General features: G+C 47.2%; 1 pseudogene; it reads right to left on the bottom strand.

Moving 5' to 3' along the window:
- Window positions 1–948: 948 nt before the first annotated feature.
- Window positions 949–22,960, bottom strand: LOC129563296 (glutamine synthetase-like; annotated as a pseudogene).
- Between the last annotated feature and the right edge of the window lie 662 nt (window positions 22,961–23,622).

The raw sequence follows: 23,622 nt of genomic DNA, 5'->3' as shown, positions 1-23,622 counted from the left end.
TGATGAACCCTCACACACCCATGACCTAATCCCAGGAAACATCAACCCAAGGTTATCCTCTGATCTGATTACTCCCCTACAGTCACATCATTTCATCTGTAAATACTTAAACGAGTATATCTCAGATAAGGACTTAAAAATATAACTGCAATATCATTATCATAAAATGAAACTTTATAAACAAAACAAAATCAAAACTTTACAAGGTAGCATTTAACAAGCTTTGGAGAGGTTTTGGTAAAGCTGGAAAATCCTGTGACTATGCACAAATGTGCTTCTGGCGGCAATTTGGGATGTTCAGGTTGGGATAAATCTGATCCCTTCAACCAGACAGAGCTCACTGGACAAGCCAGGATTGGAGGTGTGGGTGTGCGTTGGGGAGAAGGAGTCAGAGTGAATTTAGGGGAATGTCAGGGTAACTGGTAGGAGGTGGGTTCAGAGGTTAGCAGCCTGTGGGGCCAGGAGAAACTCTGGGGGGGAGGGGAGCCCCCTCAGTCCTACGGGTGTCCTTGGCAGGCAGGAGGCATCCGTCCAAAGGAGGGAAACTGGGAGAAGAAGGGATGGAGCAGGAAACCAAGAGAAGCGGGTGGGAGGAGAGAGAGGGTCTGATATTGAGAAAGGAAAAGGGGAAGGGGAGAGCAAAACTAAACCGTGGCTGAACACCCACAGCACGCCAGGTGCCAGGTGCGGGGTGCTGCCTCTGCCCCTCCAGGCTTCCAGGAGGGACTGCCCCAGGCCTCTTTGGTCTCTCGCTCATCCCTTAGTGAGCTACTCTGTCGGTGGAGGGAGGTTCGGGTCAGGTATGACTGTCTTTATAAGGGAAGCAGGCTCTGTGTGTTTGGCAGCAGGGCTCCACCAGCGCCCGGGGTGAGTGGGGGTGGGTGGGGGCTGGGGGCCTGGCACCAGGGCCTTGGCAGAGCCTAGGAGGTGCAGGATGATGGCATCCGCCTAAGCAGGGAGAAAGAAGGCTGCACAAACGAAGGGGCTGATCCTCCCCTCGGAGCGGGGCCGCGAGGCAGCAGTCTCCCCAGTCTTGGTGGGCCCGGGGCTCAAGGGGCGTGGGATGCGGTTGAAAGCCTGCTCCCGCGCGGGGCAGAAGGTGGAGAGCGGCCTCTTTGGTTTTGACCTTGAGCGCCCCTTCTAGGAGGGCAGGAGCTGCGCGGGGTGTGGGGAGGGTGTCGTCACCTGGGTAAACAGGAGAGCCTCGGGTTTGGGTGAGTCTGCCGTTAGAGTATCCTTAATCTCCCCCGTGCGGGCGCGGGGACTGGGGGCGGCTCTGCTCCGACCTCCTCCCCGCTGGAGACGCTGCGCAAGACGCCACTGGGAGAGAGAGGAATTTCGAGGCCAGAGGGTGCCTTCCTTCCTCGAGCTCCCTGGGGGAAAGGGCGATGCTTTGCAATTCTGTCTCAGCCAGGTGCTCATCTTCCGAACCCGGTGGAAGTGCCCCCAGGAGCACAGAGATGGGCATTCCTCAATGGGCAGTCGGCGGTAACACCACCCATGCTTCCTTCTGGTACATCCGGGATGGACTTGGAGAGGCTGATGCAGGGAAATCTCTTTCTGCCCTTTCTTACTGGATAAGGTACAGGCTGGAGGAGAGCTGCGTGGATCAGAATCTGCACAGCTCGGCTGGTGGCCGCATGAGGCCCAGGAGATGAAGCCGGCAACAGTGTGGCTTCCAGGATGGTGATGCTGGTGAACATGTAGCAAAAGGCAGTAGACAGAATCAATCCGATCCAGGGACTTGTCTTCCTCTGCCAATAGTAATAATTAACACACTGAGTTCTTCTTGGGTGCTGGGCACTGTTCTGCTAAGCATTTTTCTGATGTATCTCGTGTATGTTCTGAACACGCATTATCTCATTTCATAACATTATTCCTGATTTTACAGATAAGGAATCTGAGCCACTAAGAGATGACATCACTTGGCCAAGGTCACAGAGCTTCTGGGGCCAGCTCTCTGTTTTGCCTTTGTGAAGAACAGGGAACATGCCTTGCACTTCTCTGAAGGAAAAACAAGCTGATGTCAGGGATTCTTTCAAGAAAGCGAATTTCAGGGCCATTGCTGAGATCACCACCCATTCAGCAAATGTCCCGAACACTGAATGCTCTTCTGTGTCAAAGTACTTGGCGTAACTGCTGTTCCCCATAATGACCTGCGACCACCCAGGGAAACGTTATGTTCTCCAACTCTGTTTAATAAGATGGGGGAGCGAGTAACAAGCTTTGAAAAGATTTTCATCAAACCCAAATGAGCAAAGTTAGACACTTAAAAGAATTAACCCCCCTCTTTGAAAAGCTTGGCTAGTCTGGCAATTCCTTCTAGAGGATGCTTCATTTTAAGTGTTGTCCCCTCTGGAAGGTCTCTGCTCTGCTGTCACCAGAGTTGCTGTTGCATTTGTGGACCAGGAATGAACAGTGTCTCTTCGCTATTTCCCCATCAATGACTCCCGGAAGATGGCAGGGACCACGTGGTGAAGTTCTCTTTCTTCCACCCATCTTAGTCTGAAATTCCCCCAAAGCTTGGGGCCCTGCAATGCAACCGGTAGTTTCCCCAGCAGTTGCCCTGGCATCTTGCCCCCTGTACACAAAGCAATCACTGTTGCAGAAAATGAGGGTCCTGTGACCATTTGGCACCATCCACTGCCTGGCATTTGCGTGGGAGAAGGAACTTTTTCTCCCTGACAATAGATTCTGATCACAAACCAGGTCCCTTTCAGAGAAACAGTTTCCAGAGAATGACTTTGCCTAGAGGTAAGATCTAAGTGGTAGAACAGAAGCGACTTCCTATGGAAGCCTGTTCATCTCACTGAGACATGAGTGAAGGCTGGGAAGGCCCCATACAGCTTTCTACCTTCCATCTGATTGCTCTCAACTCTCACCCAAGCTGTTCTCTCTCAACTTTGAAACCTTTTTTCAAACTGTGGCATATCTGGTCCCTGGTCTCTGTGATGTGCACCCTGTGGTTGGTTAGTGGTCTAGAATTCCAGCCTTACCTCTAAATGCAGATGTAATCATCCTCCCTTACAGATAGCATGTCCCTGGGTTGCTTTACTAAGAAGTTAACATTAGTATAATGCCATTAACTAAATTACAGATTATCTTTGGATTTCCTCAGTTTTCCTACCAATGTCTTTTTTTTTTTTTTTCTGTTCCAAGATACCATATTCCATTTAGTTGTCAAGTCTCTTCTGGTCTGTGAACAAATCTCAGTTGTTCTTTTATTTTTCATGACCTTGACACTTTCAGGTGTTTTACTGAATGTGCCTCAATTTGGGTTTGTCTGAGGTTTTCTCATGATAAGACCAGGGTTGTGGATTTTCTTGAACACCACAGAGGTGAAGTGCCCTTGCCTTTCACACCATATCAGGAGGTACATGACACCAGTATGACTAATCAGTGGTGAGGCTAACCTTGATCATATGGATAAGGTGACTTTACCAGTTTTCTCCACTGTAAAGTTACTATTTTTTTCCTTTCTAGATTCTACTTAATGGAAGTGAATCACCGTGTCCAGCCCACATTCAAAGGGAAGGAAATGAAGCTCCATTCCCTTGAGGAGGGAGAATCCACATGTATATTTTGGAATTCTTCTATAAAGAAGATTTGTCTCTTTTCCATAACTTATTTATTCATGGCATAGACTCATGGATATTTATTTTATTCTTTGAATGAAACCCAGTACTTTCTCAAACCATTGTAGTTTTGGTCATTGAGAACTTCCAGTTTGACTCTTGTGTCCTTTCATATGTTCCCCACTTTCCCCCATTTCTTTACTTTCTGGTACTATGTGATGCTTCAGGCTTACTATGCATTTTCCCTGCTCCAGCCCAAGAATCAGTTCTTCCTCTGAGGCACCATGGTTACTTTTATTTAGAATGGTATTTAGAAACCAAGTTCTGAATTCCTGGTGTGCTTTCTTGCTACCTTCTTGGTGGACAGAGTTAGGAAATAATATATACACCCACCCATGCATATGCATGAATCTTCATTTATTTTTGTGTCTATAAGTATGCATACCTATATGTATGTGTATACATGCATACACATTTACCTGTGCATGTGTACATATTTGGATTTATTTCTGTATCTGTCTGTAAAAATGAGTTCATACTGATTTCTCCAGCTCTGATCCAGCACTGCAAGATTCATTCTAGCGTGCCCTCTCTCTTCGCCATCACTTTTTCTCTGACAGTAAGAAACCTGGCTGCCATTGTCTGTAAATTATATACTTATTTGATCAACCCTTTTATACATGTAGTTTCAGAGTTGCTAATCCATATCCCTATGAAAAACAAAATTTTGACCAGAATGCTGTATCTTTGTACTGTTTTTTTGCTTTTGTCTTCAGCCTTATGAACTCCAGTCAAAACATCATTTCCCAAAGTTACGGAAGTCAGCTCTTTTTTTCCCTTCTTGATCCCATCTTAATATTTTCAAAGTGTTTCCACATCTGGCTTCACCTTTGATTACATCATTACTGTTGTATAAGGGAAGAAGAAGCCATGATGTGTGGCGTTTCCATTGGTTTCTTCTGGTCATGTGATCAGCCGGATTCATGATTAGAACTTGGTACTTCAGGCTTTGCTGTATTTTCTGTGGAGCTGCTTTTGCAGAATGGGCCTGGACTGCAAAGACAGCTGTAACATGGCATGTCTAGTAGAAGGAGAAGTATGACTGAACACCTTGTCTCTTCGTTGGTCTAGCAGAGCTATCGGTATCAGGGGAGAGGAAACTTAGAGATCTCATGGCTCTAACTTATTCCCTGCCAGATGGGGAAACTGAGGCCTAGAGGAATGATGTGACTTGTTCAAGATGAACTCACTGGTGAGAGACATAATGGGGACAGGAGTCAGGGCTCTACATTCCCATGTCTGTGCTTTTCTCCCCACTCTGTGAGAAGAGGTCTGCAGAAAGAAGCCCTGTGAAATCATGTAAACAGCGTTGGGAGAATTCACCACTGTCTCCTGAATAGAGAGGTGGGTCCAGGAAGATTCCTTCATACGTTGTGCATCCTGAAATGGGGGGAGAGTTGGTTAACAAATGACTAGAGGGTCTGGAAATTTGGTCCCTACCGGTCACACAGTACTGACTGCATCCAAAAGTGGCCACTTGAGGGATCTTGTACATTCCAGAGCTACCATTTTTTATTAGTGTCATCTCCTTTCTTGTCATCCTCCTTCTAACTAAAATGCTGAGGAACATAGTGTCTGTCCTGCCCACATCATGGGGTTATTTTAAGGCTCCCTACTTAACTGGAAGGAAGGAATCAAACCTTTTTCTTTACTGATTGCTGTTTTCCTATTCTCCAGCACAGGGCATGGAGCACAATAAGATTTCAATAAGTATTTATTGAATGAATGAAGGATCATACGAGATGCTTCAGGTAAAAGTACTTTGTTATCTCTAATGCACTATATAGACATGAGGAAATGTTAATGGCATTCACTAATGCTCTGACCTTGGGCAAGTGACTCAACCTCTCTGGACATCAGGGACCCCACTTGCAATAAAAGAAGCTCCAGGCTGGGGCTTCCCTGGTGGTACAGTGGTTAAAAATCCACCTGCCACTGCAGGGGACACAGGTTCCATTCCTAGTCTGGGAAGATCCCACATGCCTGGGGGCAACTAAGCCTGTGTGCCATAACTACTGAGCCTGCTTTCTAGAGCCCTCAGGCAGCAACTGCTGAAGCCTGTGTGATCTAGACCCCAGGCTTCACAACAAGAGAAGCCACAGCATCGAGAAACCCCATGCACAGAAACTAGAGCAAGACTGTGTGCAGCAACAAAGGCCCAGTGCAGCAAAAAATAAAATAACAAATAAATTAAAAAAATGCTGCAAGCTCATCGTGTATTTGAATTAAGCCAGATGATCTCTATGGTCCCTTCCATATCTGTACTTCTGTAATTTCTGTGTTCACTGTTATTATAAAGAGCCTTGTGAGATTTCCAGATTGCTTTGGGATAACAGAATATCACATCCTGTCATGGGAAGAGCAAAGCTGACAAGTTGATTTCTTTTTCTGTGTGAATCCTAGTTGATTGGTAGTGGCTGCCTGGAATGCAATGAGAGAAAGACTCTGAAGGTCCATGGTATAGCATTATAATAATTGATTAGTGATGTCTGTCATGGGCACAGAATACAAAGCAGTAGCAAGCATGCCAAATATCTGCTATCTCCAATCTAAAGTTCAAAACAGCAGCTGAAATTTCTGGGAGCAATGTTATTTTTCTTTGATTTTTGCATGATAATGGAGAGACCACTTGGGTAAGGCCAGGGCTTCCTGGAGGTAAACCCAGAGCTCTGCAGACTTGTAGTAAATCACCTTTCTGCCTTTCATTACTTTTTCTTTTTATTAGGCAAATAAAATTAACGTGATTGACATTCATTGTTAAGAAATAAAAATCCAGACTCAGTCTTTACCATTCTGATACTCAGACAGCTTCATAGAGTCTGCTCTCAAGGAAAACGAGAATGTCAAATGACATAAAAATTCTACACATGAACGTAAAACCATCCATCCCATAAGTAAACGAACACATATAATGTGTCAAGAAGGCCCAGGTAATGCATTATGCTGAAAACAGAGAGGATCTCTTCAGGAATATGGCCTTTCCCCCTTCTCTTATTTCCTTAAGAGTGGTGGCCAGATCACTGATTGGTCGCTATGTGTGCGTCCTTGAGTTTTCTGAGTGTAACTCTTATTACCGTACTGATAAGGAAATAAGTTTTGGGTCTGACTCCCAAAATTCCTGAAGGAAATATACAAATAAGGCTCCTTAACTCTCTTGTTGCACATAGGAGACCCTGCCAGCCATGAGAGAACCTTCACAGTCCTCAGGTACTATCCTGTTGTTTAATGTACTTTAAAAAAATAAACTAATTTATTTTTGGCTGCCCTGAGTCTTTGTTGCTGAACAAAGGCCAGTCTCTAGTTGTGGTGTGTGGGCTTCTCACTGTGGTGGCTTCTCTTATTGCGGAGTGCAGGCTTTAGAGGGTGGGCTCAATAGTTGTGGTACTCGGGCTTAGTTGCCCTGTGGCGTGTGGAATCTCCCCGGACTAGGGGTCGAACCCTGCATTGGCAGATGGATTCTATACCACTGGGCCACCAGGGAAGTCCCTCACTGTGCTTTTGGGACACAAGGATGCTGTGAAGATAAGGATGTTCCCATTCTTCCTTGTCTACCTGGAAGTATAGAGAGGCCTCTGCATCTTGGTTTGGGGGTCATGTGTATTGATCCCCACCTGTCGTCATTTCATGGCTGTGAAGAAATGTGTCACAGTGGAGGAGTGCCATGCCAGTCTCCTGCCACTCTTCTCCCTCAAGGGTGGTCCTCATGGGCTGTGGCAACATCAACTTCTAGTTCCCCTCCCTCAAGTTTGGTCTTTCTCCACTGTCCAGGCAGTTCCTGAAAAGGCTGCATAAACCAAGTGAGTGATTACTTCAAGACTTGAAATAGCTTTTTTCCTGTCCCAGATATGACAGTCACTTCCCCAATAGAGCCATCACTCCAAGAGGAACAGGATGTTCTTGTCACAGAGCCAAGAGGGTCACATGATCAGACAGTCAGGGGCCTCTCGGGACCTCGTTTCTCTTTAAGCTGTTGGCCAGGACTTGTCCACAAAAGCCTCTCTGTGACAGACCCTGGCAAGCCATTCAGAACCTATCCTGTTATAGCGTTTCAGTACTGAGTATTTCTCTAGGGAATAAAATAAGTGTTTGATGAATGAACACTAGAAGGATGCTGCTGCTGCTAAGTCACCAGTCGTGTCCAACTCTGTGCGACCCCATAGACGGCAGCCCACCAGGGTCCCCCGTCCCTGGGATTCTCCAGGCAGGAACACTGGAGTGGGCTGCCATTTCCTTCTCCAATGCATGAAAGTGAAAAGTGAAAGTGAAGTCGCTCAGTCGTGTCCGACTCTTAGCGACCTCATGGACTGTAGCCCACCAGGCTCCTCCGTCCGTGGGATTCTCCAGGCAAGAGTACTGGAGTGGGGTGCCATTGCTAGAAGGATAACAGGGGAGAATTCCTGAGGAAGAGCTGTGGTGACCACATGGAAATAAAGCCAGCGTGCTTGTGTTTCTGCAGTAGAAGAATTGGGGACTCCCCATAAACCAGCATTCTTGTTCCCTGCGGTACCCTTCAAGGAGAGCATAAAGTTTGGACAGGAGGCCAAACTTCCTCACTGGGGAATTCTTGGTCTGGTCTGGAGCTGGCTGGAGTGGGGAGTGGGAAGCAGAGTGAGGAAAGGGTTGTCTTAAAATTCAGGATCAGGCAGAAGAGAAAAGACATTTATGAAGGCTGACCTCCAACCCTAACCTCAGCTCCAGACCCCCAAACCTCGCAGACACATGGTCAAGTTAATTGGGAAGTCACCAGGCACTCCAGGGGAAACTATGATTTAGGCAGCTGTGTAAGAGCAAGGGTGAGGGAGCTGAAAAAGGTCTTCCAGAGGCCCCAGAAGGGGAAAATGAGCTGAGTCAGAAGCCAACAAGAGGAACCCGAGCTAGAGGAACTTGGTCTGTAGATTCAGAGGCAGCCTCACATTGGGGGAAAGATTTGGGTTTTTGCTTGTATTTTTTTAAATCTTGAATTTCTGGTGCCATAAAAATCTTTGAGAGAGGCAAAAGTGATTTTACCTTTATTTAGTGAAAGCTTCCAATCAACTAAAAGTCACCTTTGGGGTGAATGAGAGAATCTCCAATCAGACCAGGATAAACATACAGAATCCAAGCCAATCCCCGCCCCCCACCCCCACCCCACCCCGGCCCAAGGCCACCTGGTCCTGCTGGTCAACCTGCCTCCTCCCTCCAAGAGTGGAATAGTAGATAATTCCAACAGCTCCAGGGCTTTTTGACCTCTAGAAGAATCGGGGCTGGCCATCAGCCAGGAGAGTTCATGTAACTTCGATTATTGCCTGGAAAGTGGGAAAGTCACTGGGCCACACCCATCAGAGTGCACAGTTGCAGAACACAGAGTTCACTCTAGCTGGTTTTAGCAGGAAGGAGTTTATCTGGGGACATCGGGAAGCCGGTGGAATTGTCAGAAGGGCTGGAGGAGCAGGTTCTCAGCTGAGCCTCTGGGAACAGCTCCTGCATTGCAGTTTGCAGGGTTGGTTTGGCAGAGAGCAGCTGCTACCACCAGCCCCGGAACCAGGCTTGTCTCTGCTGCAGGCAGGGCGCAGCTATGTGCCGCCACTCCCAGAAACCTGCCACCATGTGGGCCCCCAAAATATACGCCTGCTCTTCTCCTGTGTCCTCAGCTGACTCCCAAACCAAAGTCTCTTGCAGGTGCATCTAAGTGACAAAATCTAAGCCACATATCCATACCCAGGAAGGTGAGAAATGTCTGTACACACACACACACACTCAACATGAATATCCTTAAATGTGGCTATATCATGCAAAGCCTTTTGAGAAGTCAGGAAAGGCAGATATCTGCTACCAGGGGTCTGTGAGCTGTAGCTTGGGGTGCTCAGGAAATGGTCGTGCCCTGCTGTGTGGGTGAAGGGACAGATCCCCTGGTGGGTCTCCTTCGGCAGCATTCTGGTCTGTCGGTCTCAGGTAAAACAGAGAAGTAAGAAGTACTTGCCTTCTGGGCTCTTCTTACGACCAACCCAAACTGTCATCACCATTTATTTAGTTTTAAGACACTTTCAAGAAGAGATCTGAGTCAACCTGGGTGTTGTTTTGCATACTGCAGTACCTGTCCATTCTGGGCATTGTGAAAGACACAGTTACACACAAAGCTTCTAGTCTTGATGGGGAGCCAGGAAAATGTACTCGCACCATCGTTAGGGAAATAACCACGTTATGAAAACCACCACCTGAATGAGGCAGAGCTGTAGTTTGGGCTGGTCAGTACGGCTTTTTGGAGGAGATGGGAGTGGAGCTGGTCCTGGAACAATGGGCAGGGTTTAAATAGGCAATCCCGGAGGATGGGAGTGAGGTGAGTGATGCTCAGAGGGGATGGGGTGTATGTATATGAAGAAAATCTAGGGATTTATTTGACTGTCCAGTGGTTAGGATTCTGAGCTTCCGCTACAGGAGGCTTGGGTTTGATCCCTGACTGGGGAACTAAGATCCTGCCTGCCTCATGGTGTGGCCAAAAAGTTAAAAAATAAAAAAGATCCAGTCAGTTACAAGTCTGGAGGCAGTGCAGGACGTGAGTAGAAGAACTGCAGGAGGTAACAATAGATACTTGCATTGGGCCATGTTTTAGAGAATCTTGATTACCCCATGCATTAGTCAGGACTATTTTAGTTTTAAGTGATAGAAATACAACTTGAGTTAAATTAAGATAAAAGGGAATGTATTGTTCCATCTAATTAAAAAGTCCAAGGGCATGAGTCTGAGACATGGCTCGATCCAAATATTTAGACAATCTCATTAGGACTCTGTTTCTCAGCTCTGGGTTCATCTGTATTGCTTTCATTTTCCAGCAGGCTTTCTCCTTTTGGTGGTCCCTGGCAACCCCAGGCTTTCATCATCTCTGTTTAGAAATCTCTTGCCCAATATTTCTAGCCCAATAATTCTCAGGGCTGAAGTTTGTTGACTGGCTCAGCCCAGGTCATGAGCAATCCCTCCCCATCCCTACTAGAACTATAAACTTGACCAAGGGAAGCTGGGGTCTCTCACTGACCAGATCAAGGCCATGGCATGAGAGGGCAAATTCCCCTCCACCCCAAACACATGGAAGGATGGTCACCTACAGCAGATGCTGTGGGTTCCTCATCCTTATCTCCTTAGTCCTTTCCCATTTCAGTGGATGCTGGCTCAATTTCCAGTTGTTAACACCAGCATCTCTTTACCTGAGGCTTTTCTCTGACCACCAGAAACCATTTGTACACTTTCAAGACAGGCCAGAGCTCCAGGGAATTAATATCCCCTCAGAGCAGTCCTCAACCAATCACTGATGGCGTTGGTGCATAAATGCCACATTTATATTTAAATTATATTTAAAATGTACATAGTAGTAGAGGCATGCTAATTTTAAGGAGGAAGAAACCTGTAGGGGCTCTAATTCACATCTTCTGAGGTCCAATACGACAGGAAAGAGAGAACCACTCCCCCCTCCACAAGTCTGGGTCTGACGCTCATTGGTTTATACGGGGCCCCATCTGCTCTTGGTTCAGTGGCTGTGGTGGAGAGAATGGAGCGTGCAGATAGGTTGAGAACCCAGATCCTGTGCTCCACTCTGGAGGCAGGAGAGGCCTCCCTCTGAGATGCTGGCATTGAGAGTTGGGGAGCAGGTTCTCCAGGGGAAATCAAGGTACCGTTCCTGAAAATAGCATGAATAGAAGCTAGCTGGCAAACACAGCAGGTGTTTCCCCAGAGTCAGTGCTCCTCCAGAAGGCTGAACGTGTCTGTTGGGCTCCCCAGTTCCTGTTCCTCTAATACAGGGATGTACTATCAGTTGCCTTCCGTTCTCAGGTCCTTGAGTGGGAGTGCAGTCACCTTGGCACCAGAGAGGTGAAAAGGTCAAGAGTCTGCTACTCACTGAGATAAGGGATGCAGCCTGGGATCTGTCGCAAACATTTTTGAGGCAATTGGGTGTACCAGGCTCTGTGCTAAGTGCTTTCCCAGATTGTCAGGGTAGGTGCCATGACTAATTTCCCCATGGCAGAGGAGGAAACTGAGGCTCACGGAGGCTACGTAACTTTCCCACTCAGGGACACATGGCAGTAAGCGCCAGACCAAGAACTTGATCTGAATGGTTTGGCTTTAAGACTTCCAAAGGCTTATCATCCTGGGGAAACTGAGGCAGCATCTGGGTGACCCTGGCTGTTGGGGCAGGAACACCAGTCGTCCCCTCCTCCAACCTGAAGGGGACTTGATGCTGGTTGGAAGCGCTGGAGACAGTTTTTAACAGATAGCGCTTCAAGACAATGACTCCTTTGCAGAAGGTGAGGGAGAGACTTCTGGAAAGTTCATTCAAACAACATCAAACTCTCTTTAAGGTAGAAGGATGGTTAATGATAGCTTCCCTCCTGTCCCTCTCCCTAACCACTCCTTCTCTGCATTAAGGCACAGTCCCACATCAGTGAACATCCTATTCTAGACTCAGCCCCCTCACCTCTGGGAGCGCTGGAAGCTCTTGTTCTGTGGCCTTCTTACCCAGGGGCACTCCAGTCTGGATGGAAGCCTCCCACCCGCTCACCCTACTTTGTTTTTTTCACGGCATATGATATACTGTTAACGTCTTAGCTGCCTCCCTCTATGAGATGAGCTTCCCTGGTGGCTCAGATGATAAAGAATCTACCTACAATGCAGGAGACCCAGGTTCGATCCCTGGGTCAGGAAGATCCCTTGGAGAAAGGAATGGCTACTCACTCCAGTATTCTTGCCTGGAGAATTCCATGGATAGAGGAGCCTGGTGGGATGCAGTCCGTGGGGTTCCAGAGAGTCGGACAGGACTGAGTGACTAACAATCAGGGGAATGGACGCTCCAGAGGAACAGGATTGTATTTGTTCAGAGTTGTCTCCCTAGTGCCTGGAACAGTACTTGGCACAGAGATGCTATTAATAAGTATTTGTTGAATGCATGCCTGTTTCCCCGGCACTGTGCCTCGTTCTGCCCATGCATTATCTCATGGAATCCTCAAAGCCTATGGGTTTGCCCACATTGGGCCCTAAAACTAATGTCAGCAGATAAAGAAGTAGCTCCGTGCCCCCTACACCACCACCACCTGTGTTCTTCTACCGGGACCTGGGTGTCAGGAGCCCTCAGGACAGGTCAACCAGACTTCACAGGCTGTGAAATTCACAAGGCTGGGTGTTTGGGGCTTCCACCCTGGCTGCTGTTAATGGCAGCACCTGATGCCAGCACCTTCACGCCTCCCTTAGTGTGAAAGTCTTTGGGGGTACAGGGCAATCACAGCTCCCAGTACCTTCTTTTCAGAAATTAGCAGCAAAACAAAGAGGAAAGAGCTAGCTATCCAAGTAGGAGCTGGAGGGATTTTGCTGCCTGTTGACCCTGGGGAGGACCATCTCAAGACAGTGGGGAGGGGTGAAGCAGTTGGAAAAAAAGAGGTTATCTTGGCCTCCTCTCTCCTTTGCTCTTATTGCTAACTCCCACCACCGCGGATCAGAAGGAATGAGGGTTTTGGCCTGGTCAGCATTACCCCATTGATGGCCCAGTGGGCCTCTTGAGACAAACAGCAAATTTCTCCATGTCATACCCCCAGAGCTAATAGCTTTCCCTCCATATGTAATGTACTTAAAGCTTGGGAGTCAGGACTTCCCTGGTGGTCCAGTGGCTAAGACTCTGAGCTCCCAATGCGTGGGACCTGGCTTCGATCCTGGAGTCAGGGAAGCAGACTCACATGCCCCAACTAAAGATCTTGCATGCCATAATGAAGCTGGAAAGATACGACATGCTGCAACCAAGATCTGGTGCAGCTAAATAAATAATTAAAAAAAAAAAAAAGCTTGGGAGGCAAACAGCAGCCTAGGGTGTCTCATAAGATTTCTGGGGGTACATGTTTATGGTTCTGGAAAGGCTAGAGCACTGCCCTGTCCTGAGTGGCCCCCCTTTCCATATTTTGGCTGTGGTCGCCTTTCCTCCGGCTGATCCCCCATTCACTGTTCGTTTACAATAAGCTTCCTCTCATTCAAAGGCTACTTGCCTTTTGGTTCATTGACAAGTGCCCAACAAATGCTTATTGAAGATTTCCTAGATGTGAAGTCAGACCCACAATAGTGGACAAGACAGACAAAACCCTAGCCTTCTCAGATCTTCCAATCCAGTGGCAGAACCGTTCATTCAGCCCACAATGCAGGCCTAGTTCTGGGTTCTTAGCTACCCTGGTTTAGCCTTTAGATGCGTTTGGCAGAAACACATCCATAACTTGTTAGCATGATAACAATGTAACTCAACCCTCCAGAGGATCCCTGCCATGCACAGCACCTCACCCAGCTCTCCTCTCTTCCCCTTTAATCCCGGAGGCTGCATTTCTGGGCTAGAAACATCAGGATTTAGGAGGGGCTTTTTTGACTGTTGTGCAGCCAAGACTGCAGCCAGCGAACATTCCCAGGGTCTGCCCAGCGCCCGTGGCCCCAGGAGATTGGAGGAAGCCAGAGGAAGGATTCCTCCTCATCCTGGCCTCACACTTGCCATCTCTGGGCCTGCAGGGGTCAGCGCTGGCAGGTGAGAACACCCCCAGCTCCTCCCGCGGTGGGTGAGCATCACGCCGTGAATTTGCTGTGTGGTTTGGACCCGCTTGCCGAGTTTTCTGCCTTTTGTTATGATACCATCAGCTGTTCCCTCATAGTTTCAGGGTATGCACAGCGCTCTGTTTATACTCGGCAGCACGAAGTTCTGTGAGTCTGTGTACACAGGAGGCCACCAAATGTCTGGAGAGAGGGGGGAGGCGAGAGAGTGCAGGCATTCGTCTGAGTAACAGTGGGATTCAGTTCTTACCTAGGACCTCTCGAGGTCCCCAGCTTCGGCACTGGAGCTCCAGGGCCTGTGTGGGCTGGATGACAGTCTGAAGTGACCTGGGGCTGGTCAAGGACATTCAGCATGGAAGGCCTCTTTGATGTGACTCTGGTCTGACCCTGCCCTGTCACAGCATAGCAGCCTGAGGTTCAGGCACGCGAGATAACTTCCCCAAGGTCACCTGGTCAGTAGAAGAGTTGGTCTGGAATTGAGGATGCCTGCCTTTTAATTCACTGCTCTTTCACCCTCCATTTTATCCTAAACCCATCAACAGTAATTTAATTTCATACAGTCTACATTTTCATGAGCAAAAGTATGAGCAACATATTTTTTTGGTAAGAGGTTTAAATATTCCCAGGAGCCTGCAAAGAAAAGAATACAACTCTTTTCAATGTCTGGGTCACTTGCCAAGAGAGACAGTGCAAGCCCAAGCTCCCAAGTACAAGCCTTAATGTAACAAACCTGAACCTGCGGTCATTGTCTGTTTTCACGCCTGACCCAGCCCTTGGGAGTCTGTGTGCGGGTGTGTGTGTATACCTGTGTGGGTGTGTGGACGTGTGCGCACTATCAAGGGGTTTTTGTTGTGATGCTTTTTGTCACACTGATATCTCAAATAAATTTCTGGAACAATTCATCACTTCCAGAAGTGACCATTTCTGGAATAATCTGTCCTTCATATGCTCAGGCATGATTCATTGCTAGTGGTGCTCAGTGAACCTGATTCATGCTTTTCATACAGGTAGGTGACCCTGAATAGGAAGTACCCGACTTTCTATACCAGAAGTTCAATTATAAAGTGGTTATGGGAACTGGGAGTACATTTTCTTAATAAAAACAATATTATATATGGCTATGTGGTTTAGTTAATCCTTGAAACTTGTTTAACTTCATATATATTTGAAATCCTGCCCATTTGGAATTAATGCAAGTATGAAACACTACTTTTTCACCGTCCAGGCTTTTAAATAGAAGAACTATAAAACCAAATACGAATTCATTTTTAATTATCATGAATGTTGGTGGTGAGGGTGAACAATTTTATTAGAAGTGTAGGTAGACTTTGTGAGAATTATAGGTGGGACGTTTAGACATCCTAAGGTTTTGGGGTGTTGGGGTGTTGATGATGGTCCTGGTTTTTGAGTATGATTAATTTGACTTTTATACCTATGGCTTTCTCTTCTTTCTGTAAGGTGTTATTATTGTTGCTGTTTAGTTGCTGAGTAGTGTTTGACTCTCTGCGGTCCCACGAACTGTAGCCTGCCAGGCTCCTGTGTTCATGGGATTTCCCAGGTAAGAATACTGGAGTGGGTTGCCATTTCCTTCTCCAGGGGATTTTCCCTACCCGGGAATCTAACTGAGTCTCCTGCATTGGCGGGCAGATTCTTTACTACTGAGCCACCAAGGAAGCTCAAAGCATTATTAGCTACACTGTTTAAGATGATCAGACATGGGTTTTGGGCTTTTGCTGACAAATGGAATAAAGTGGAGAGAAAAAGAGGGAAACATTATTCCTCTTGAGATCACTAGGTAGGAGTTGGAAGAAAGTGGACAGATAAACTGCCTTGCTATGTGAGCAGTGACATCCCACTGTGTGTGGGTCCCCTGGCACTTTTTTTTTTTTTTGGTGAGGTAGGTGGGATGAGGTGGAAGGAGCAGGAGAAAAGCGATGCCTAGCCTACCAACATGGCTCCAACGTTATGGTCAGTGGTGATGCCCGATAGCCCAGAGCCCTGAACTCTCCCTGTGTCTGACGTGAGTGAGTTACCCTGAATGAGCATGAGAGTACCGTTTGGGAAGCCCAGTCCCATGAAAAACACACCCTGCTAGCCAGCAGGGGTGATCTACGTTCACTGATGACCTCCCTGACCTGGACCCGGCCAGGACCCCAGGACAGCTCCAGAGACGTGAATTCTGGAACCCCTCAGGATATCTGATCAACCCATATGTTTGGGGCGTGAGAATAAGATAGCGTGGGCAGAGGGACTGACCTTGTGCTAAGTCGCTTAGTCGTGTCTGACTCTTTGTGACCCCATGGACTGTTGCCCGCCAGGCTCCTCTGTCCATGGGGATTCTCCAGGCAAGAATACTGGAGTGGGTTGCCATGCCCTCTGCCATGGGATCTTCCCAACTCAGGGACTGAACCTGGCACATTGCAGGTGGATTCTTTACCGTCTGAGCCACCAGGGAAGCCCCAAGAGCGACTGGAGAACACCCCAAAGAGAAGATGTGGGATCTGGGGCAAAAGAGAGGATCATGACCTCTACTTGTCTAAAAGCAGTACTGCATGAGAAAGTTGTTCTGAGAATGGCCCAACTAGACCTTGAATGGATGGTAAAGGGGGAAAAGGAGAGAATTTGACATTGTAAATCTTCCCTGTGAGAGAAGACAAAGGATGAGGTGTGGTCGCTTCCCTACACTTTCCACCAGGGACATTGACCCTACTCCTGCCGTGGCTCAAGGTAAAGCAAATAGAGTGGTGTTTAACTATCATCACAAGTGCTGGTTAGAAGGAAAGGATCTGTAAGCTCATCGTGCTTATGATGCTTACAAATGTTTGGTTTAGAGAAATGAAACTTGACGAAGATGGTCTGAAGTTTTCACAGTCTATGTATTCTCCCAGTTCTTAAAATCTCTCCTTGAACCACACAGGCTGTAGATCTGAACCATATGCTTTTGGTCTCCAGAAACGATTTTTAATAAACTCATATTTCTTAAGAAGTCATCAGCCTACACAGAAATGTTTTAAGAGAAAAATTTATGGAGTTCCTTGTCATATCTATGGTAAGAATGCTGTTTTCTTTATGAGGATCAATGGAAGACATTTTTGGTGGGTCTTCGTTCCAGAAATAGTTGTTTTTTTCCTAAACACCTGCTTTTATTCTATGGATGCTATAGATCATATAACTGACCATGACTCCCTGCTTTCTGTTTATATTCAAATATGAAGCAGTCTTGAGCCAGTGTACAGAACTTCACAACCTGCAAAACTGAAATTTCACTCTTAGCATCTTCATCTTCTGTTTCTGTCCCTTAAATTTTTTCTTATATACCTACTGTTTTCCTTTCATTATATTGCATGTAATTTTTAAAAGTCATCTTAAATTATCCTGAGAGCAAGGTGGTTAAATAAACACAAAGGTGGTGAAGGGGTGCTAGCTCGTGCGAGTCCATTTGCTGACTGTGGTTGGGTGGCTTGAACAACAGGCTATTCATAAGGACAGGAAATTTGCAAGACTGATGTTAGAAACTGGAAGTACCTGCACTATTTATAGTTGCATTTTTAAACAAATTCTTGAATCTGAGCAGTGAATATGTGCTATTCTAACTGGAAAGGTAATTATCAAATTCCTTAGTAGTCACTTGGCCATGGTATAGAAGTAACTTGACGCTCCTCTCAGGAGAGCAGGAGGCTGGTGATTTCTTTCATCTAAGCAGCACTGTTTTCTTTTTAAGGTTAATTCCATTCAAAGATCAAAGTCCAAATACTTAATCAAAACCACTGATTTTTCAAATCCACAGACAATCTTGGACTAGATTTGCAACCACCAAATACTGAAGAAAGCAAAGCGAAATGAAACCAGGCCGTTACAAAATACGCAGTGTATCGAACATTTTTTCCCCCCTAGGTAGCATTCAACATTGAACCCTGTTGCTCTTCATATTCTCTCTCTTTTTTTTTCAGGAATTAAGAAAGACCTTGGTACCCCATCTTTTAAGTTACAGCTATTAGGACAGTGGAGAGACGGGTGAGAGTAGAAGTGGGGTGTAGAATTAGGAGGGGTTTGATGGCTGCAAGTCAGTCCTCTTAGTTTTTGTACTGGGTGAGCTCATTGCCAGTTTCACTGAGAAGATACGTGTTGGGACGTCTCTGGTGGTCCAGTGGCTAAGACTCCACGCTTCCAGTGCAGGGGGCCCAGGTTCAATCTCTGATCAGGGAACTAGGTCTCACATGCCACAGGTAAAGATCCTGCAAGCCACAATTAAGGTCTGACACAGACAAATAAATAAATAAGTATATTAAAAAATATTCATCCAGGTTTTAAAAAAAAGTGAAGACGAGCAGATGAGGGCTTTCGTTATCGAGAAATGGTCACGGTTGGCAGAGGTCTTTACAGTAACCCTTCTTCTGTCTACAGTCCTGGGAATGCGGGTGCTAGAGCCACGGGTGGTCATGTTGGCTGAAAAGGCATTGATGGTGGAGGTTTCATGGAGTCCAGTTAGGTGCCAGGCATTGTTCAGGTCGCCCTTGGGATTGTAGGCTCAGCTGCATGTACCGTTTGCTCAGTTTCTCAATGGCCTCCTCAAGGTGCTTCAGATCATTCTCTCTCATGGCCTTGGTGCTGAAGTTGGTGTGGCATCTGGCATCATTCAAGGTCCCAGGAATGGGCTTTAGGATCAAAGGTTGCTGTCGTTCCAAAGTCTTCATATACATGATGCAAGATGAAATGGTCCACCCAGAGATGATGTCCGACATCCATTCCTTCACAGCGTCTTATCTGAAATTCCCATGGGGCAGCCACGACCTTGGCACACTGTCCTCAAAATCTTGACGCCTGGTGGTGAGCCCATACGATATCCCCGCCATAATCTTTGCTCCCTCACCACAGTCATATGGAGCTTGGGGTCCGAGGAAGCAGTTGGAAGGCCAACCCAAGGGGTGCTCATCTGTGCCCATGAGAATATATTCCTGCTTTGGTCCAAGCGGGGGTGCTGGTTGCTGACCATGTCTGTGTTCCGTTTACAGGGATGCCTTCCATGGGTCTCTGCCGCTTCTCACTTGTACTTGAAGACTTCACAGAATCCCAGGTGGTAGTCCTTGCATAACAGGTCCTGGAACGTGACAGCAGTGAGGAGATACACGTCCCTGTTGGAGTTTCAGATTGAAAAGTAATAGAGCCTTCAAAATGCCTCTCGGGCAACTCATCTGGAGCTGTCGATCCAGATATGCATAGCTTGGGCTTTCTCACCCCGGGGCAGGGACATGCCCACCTGATGGATGCTTTTGTTTTGGTGGGAGCTCGCTGAGGCGGCCGTGGCAGGAGGTGTCCTGGGTGGCAGGGCAGGCAGGCAGGGAGAATGAAGTGCAGGGGAGAGGCCAGGAGACTGGGGGTGCTGCACACACACTGCTCTTCTCCCAGCCTCAGCCCTGCCAAAATCATCCCTTCCTTCTTGGCTGGGCGAAGAGACAAACCGAGGCTGGAAATGGTCTGAATGGGGCAAAGGGAGGGCGTTTCTGTCCTGAATCTCTCTAAGTGTCCCTTCCGTTTCTCCCTCTGTCATCTGTTCTGGGAGGAAACGATGACGAGCCCACCTGCTTCCAGATGGCACGAGCACTGGGTACCATCTGGGCCCAGTGGTACGTGGCATCCTCTGTACTGTGGTGATAATGGCTCAGCCTCAAGGGGCAGGAGAGACAGAGTACAGGTGTGATTCATGGATGTGATTCAGTCTTCTTGGGCCAGCTTCCCTACAGGACTAACCGGAGGCCAAATCGGGAAGAAGGAAAAGATTCATCCTGGTTCCTTTGGCCTCTTTTCCACTGGGAGTGATTCTGACTCTCACCTGCTTAGAATCGAGGATGCCAAGGAGTTTTCTGGTACAAATAGTAACAGTGCGGAAAACTGGCCCAGAGTATAAAGAGGAGTTTGAAAAGGAAAGAATCGAGCCCATTGTAGTCTCAAAGAAAAGACTTTGAAAAAAATCACAACCTAAAGATTTCAAAAGGCCAACTTCTTTCCAGTTTTCCCTTTAGAAAATATGGATATAATAAATACGCATTTGTACACACTTGCCTTGAGAAAAAGCCCCTCAGAAACACAAAGTGGTTACCTTGGAGTGGTAAGATTCCAGGGAATTGTTTTTTTCTTGTTTGGATCTATGGTCCGATTTCCTCACAATGAATGTTAATAACGATATTGTTGGATGCTAAATAAAAGTCAGGTTCTAAAGTCAGTATGTAAAGAAAAAGATCATGTCTCGTAAAATTACCTCTTAAAGATAACTTCCCTACTAAAAGGGGATATATGTGACTTTGTGTATCATGAAGTAGTTACCTTGAATTTAGGGCTCAAGATATATGAAAAGATATACATTTTCATATATCAGAATCCGCTCAAGGTGCCGAAAAGATGCTAAGCGTTGTGGGAGCCAAAACCAGCTGCTTAGGGAGTATCTGCCGTCTTGCTTTTCATTCCGTGGAGCCTCTACTCACTGAGTGGAATGGCCTGAGGTAACATCTTCACTTTTTTGATTGCTCTCTTTCTGTCTCTCTCACTACATCTTTCTCTCTCCTCCCAGGAGGGGGTGTGGGGCTTGTCTTTATTTTGGCGGGGGGAGTGCTTGTCTTAGAGCTCAGTTTGCAAAGCAAACTGATATAAATATAAATAAATATAGAAGTTGGCCTTTTATATTTATATTCATTATAAATACATTCACTGTATATGCATTATATTTATTCTAGCTCAATAAAATTGGCGTTTTATTCTAAGGTGAATTAATTAATTAGTTTAATTAATTAACTGAATTTATTAAATTCTAAGGTGAATTTGTTCCCACTTCACATGAAATTAAGGAAGCCTTATGTATGGTATGGGGTGTTTGTAAGGGGGTGGGTCTAAAAGCGGGGTCTTTGAGGGAGCCAGGAGGGGCTTGCTCACCTTTGCTTGGAAACTCAGCCTGGAAACGCTTGGCAGCCACAGCATCTTGTTAGTAAGGACAGCTCTTAACTATGGATCGAGTTCCTGTTTGGAGTCCTGCTCTGGTTAGGGTGGGGTGGTGGGCAGGAGGAGAGACCAGTTAGAGGGATTCATTTTTATAGGTCCCTCTCCCTCACTCTCTCATCAGCAAATACAAACAGATCCGTGCAAGACCTGTGCGCTTCTGGGAGATGTCTGGGGTCCCCGGCAGAGGGAACATTCACCCAGCACCTACTTATTGATCTGCTGTTATATGTGAGGCACTGGGATTGAGTCTTCTTGGGGGCCACCTGTATGCCCTCTTTCCTCCCCGTCATGGGAGCAGAAGAAAGTGACAGAGAAGACACAATCACGGCTGTTTCCTGCCCTCTCACCCGATGACTTACACAGCCCTGCAGGTCACGTGGAGCAGGGCAATGGAGTTAAGACCTGGGTTTGGGAATCAGACAGACCTGGGTTCAAATCCTACTTCTGGCACTTGTGAGCTACATGATCTTGGGCAATTTATTTGGCTTTTCTAAGTCTCAAGCAAGTTAAGTCATTCTATAAATGCCAACAAAGCTCTGTATAGTCAAAGCTATGTGTTTTCCAGTAGTCATATATGGATGCGAGGGTTGGACCATAAAGAGGCTGAGCACAGAAGAGTTGATGCTTTTGAACTGTGGTGTTGGAGAAGACTCTTGAGAGTCCCTTGGACTGCAAGGAGATCCAACCAGTCAGTCCTAAAGGAAATCAACCCTGAATATTCATTGGAAGGACTGATGCTGAAGCTGAAGCTCTAATACTTTGGCCACCTGATGCGGAGAGCTGACTTATTAGAAAAGACCTTGATGATGGGAAAGATTGAGGGCAGGAGGAGAAGGGGATGACAGAGGATGCGATGGTTGGATGGCATCACTGACTCAATGGACATGAGTTTGAGCAGGCGCCGGGAGATGGTGAAGGACAGGAAGCCTGGCTGCTGCGGTCCACGGGGTCGCAAAGTTGGACATGACTGGGTGACTGAACAACAACGGCAATAAATGGGAAGTATACTTACTGAGCGCCTACTGTGTGCAAGGTGCGGGTTCTCTGCCCAAGAACCTTACAGTCTATGGGAAAGGCCAACATTCGCATATTTGTAAGCACAGACTGGGATAAGTTCTCCAAAGGGAAAGGAAGAGTCTTTCGAACTGGATAGCTGAGATCCTCATCGGGGTCATTTTCAGGGGAGAGAGCTCAGAAAAGTGCTCTTTGTGGAGCTGTTTTAAGTCAAGAACTGTGGGAGGAGAAGGTTTCAGGATCAGTGTGGGAGAGAGCACTCCTGCAGAGAGCAAAGCATCTGTCCCCCTCCAGCAGACGAAACCCACCCCCCAGTCCCCTTAGAGCAGAGGAAACCCTTCTGAGCTAAAAATAAACTTGCTGAGCCTCGGAAAATCCTGTCACTGCCCAGAGACCCCCCCCCATCCCCCCACCCTGAGAGACGACTCTGTGGCTTAAACCCTCTGGGCTGTGCCCCACACAGGATGTATGTGGCTGGTGGTCCTCAGACTGAAGCCCCTGACTTCCCTGGCTAATTTTGCCCCCCTGAGAGCGTGTCTCCAGCAAGGCTGGGCTCCCAAGCTGGGCGCCCGCCAGTCAGTCTGGCCAGGGAAGGAACTATTTTGGGAATTTTTATGATGGAACAATATTTTTTTGGTAAACAAACCGAGAGCTGTTAAACAGGGACGGTCACCCCCTAGCTTTTGGTTCACCTTTCTCCGTGTGGAGCTGTCACAGAGGCGGCCCTGTCCAGTGGGGAGAATGTCCCCAGGGCTGCCGACCTTCAGTGCCCACCTCGACATTTCTCTTGGATTAATCAGCTATGGCAATTGGGAACACTGCTCCCTCCCCAAGTCCTACATCAGATTCTTTGAAAACAAAAGCCCTTGGTGTGGTCTTGGTAGTGGAGGCGGGGCCCACCCTGATTAACCTCTTAGGGCTTGAGGATGGCCTGGACTCCAAAGTTAGCTTTGGAAGGGATCTCGGAGAACATCTGCCATTCCCCCATCCCACCCACATCAACAGGTGAAGGAACCAAGGCCCAGAGAGGGAAGACTGCTTCCCCAAGGTCACAGAGCTCATCAGCTGCAAATGAGGTGGGAGTCCCAGACTCCAGACTCTGAAGACTTATTCTCTTCCTTCAGGAACAATAAAGCAGAACAGTGGTCAAGAAAAGGAAAGGGTAGACTCCAAATTTGGTATTTTGTAGAGAGCCTACAAACTAATACATGCATCAGTTCAGTTCAGTCGCTCAGTCGTGTCCGACTCTCTGATACCCCATGAATCACAGCATGCCAGGCCTCCCTGTCCATCACCAACTCCCGGAGATGGACAAACTTATGAACATCGAGTTGGTGATGCCATCCAGCCATCTCATTCTCTGTCGTCCTCTTCTCCTCCTGGCCCCAACCCCTCCCAGCATCAGAGTCTTTTCCAATGAGTCAGTTCTTTGCATCAGGTGGCC

This window comes from Moschus berezovskii, chromosome 9 (assembly GCF_049115385.1).
Source record: "Moschus berezovskii isolate FMDL1 chromosome 9, NW_MosBer_1.0, whole genome shotgun sequence".
NCBI lineage: Eukaryota > Metazoa > Chordata > Mammalia > Artiodactyla > Moschidae > Moschus > Moschus berezovskii.
The sequence above is the reverse complement of the archived record's forward strand: the minus strand, read 5'-3'. Positions and strand labels throughout refer to the sequence as shown.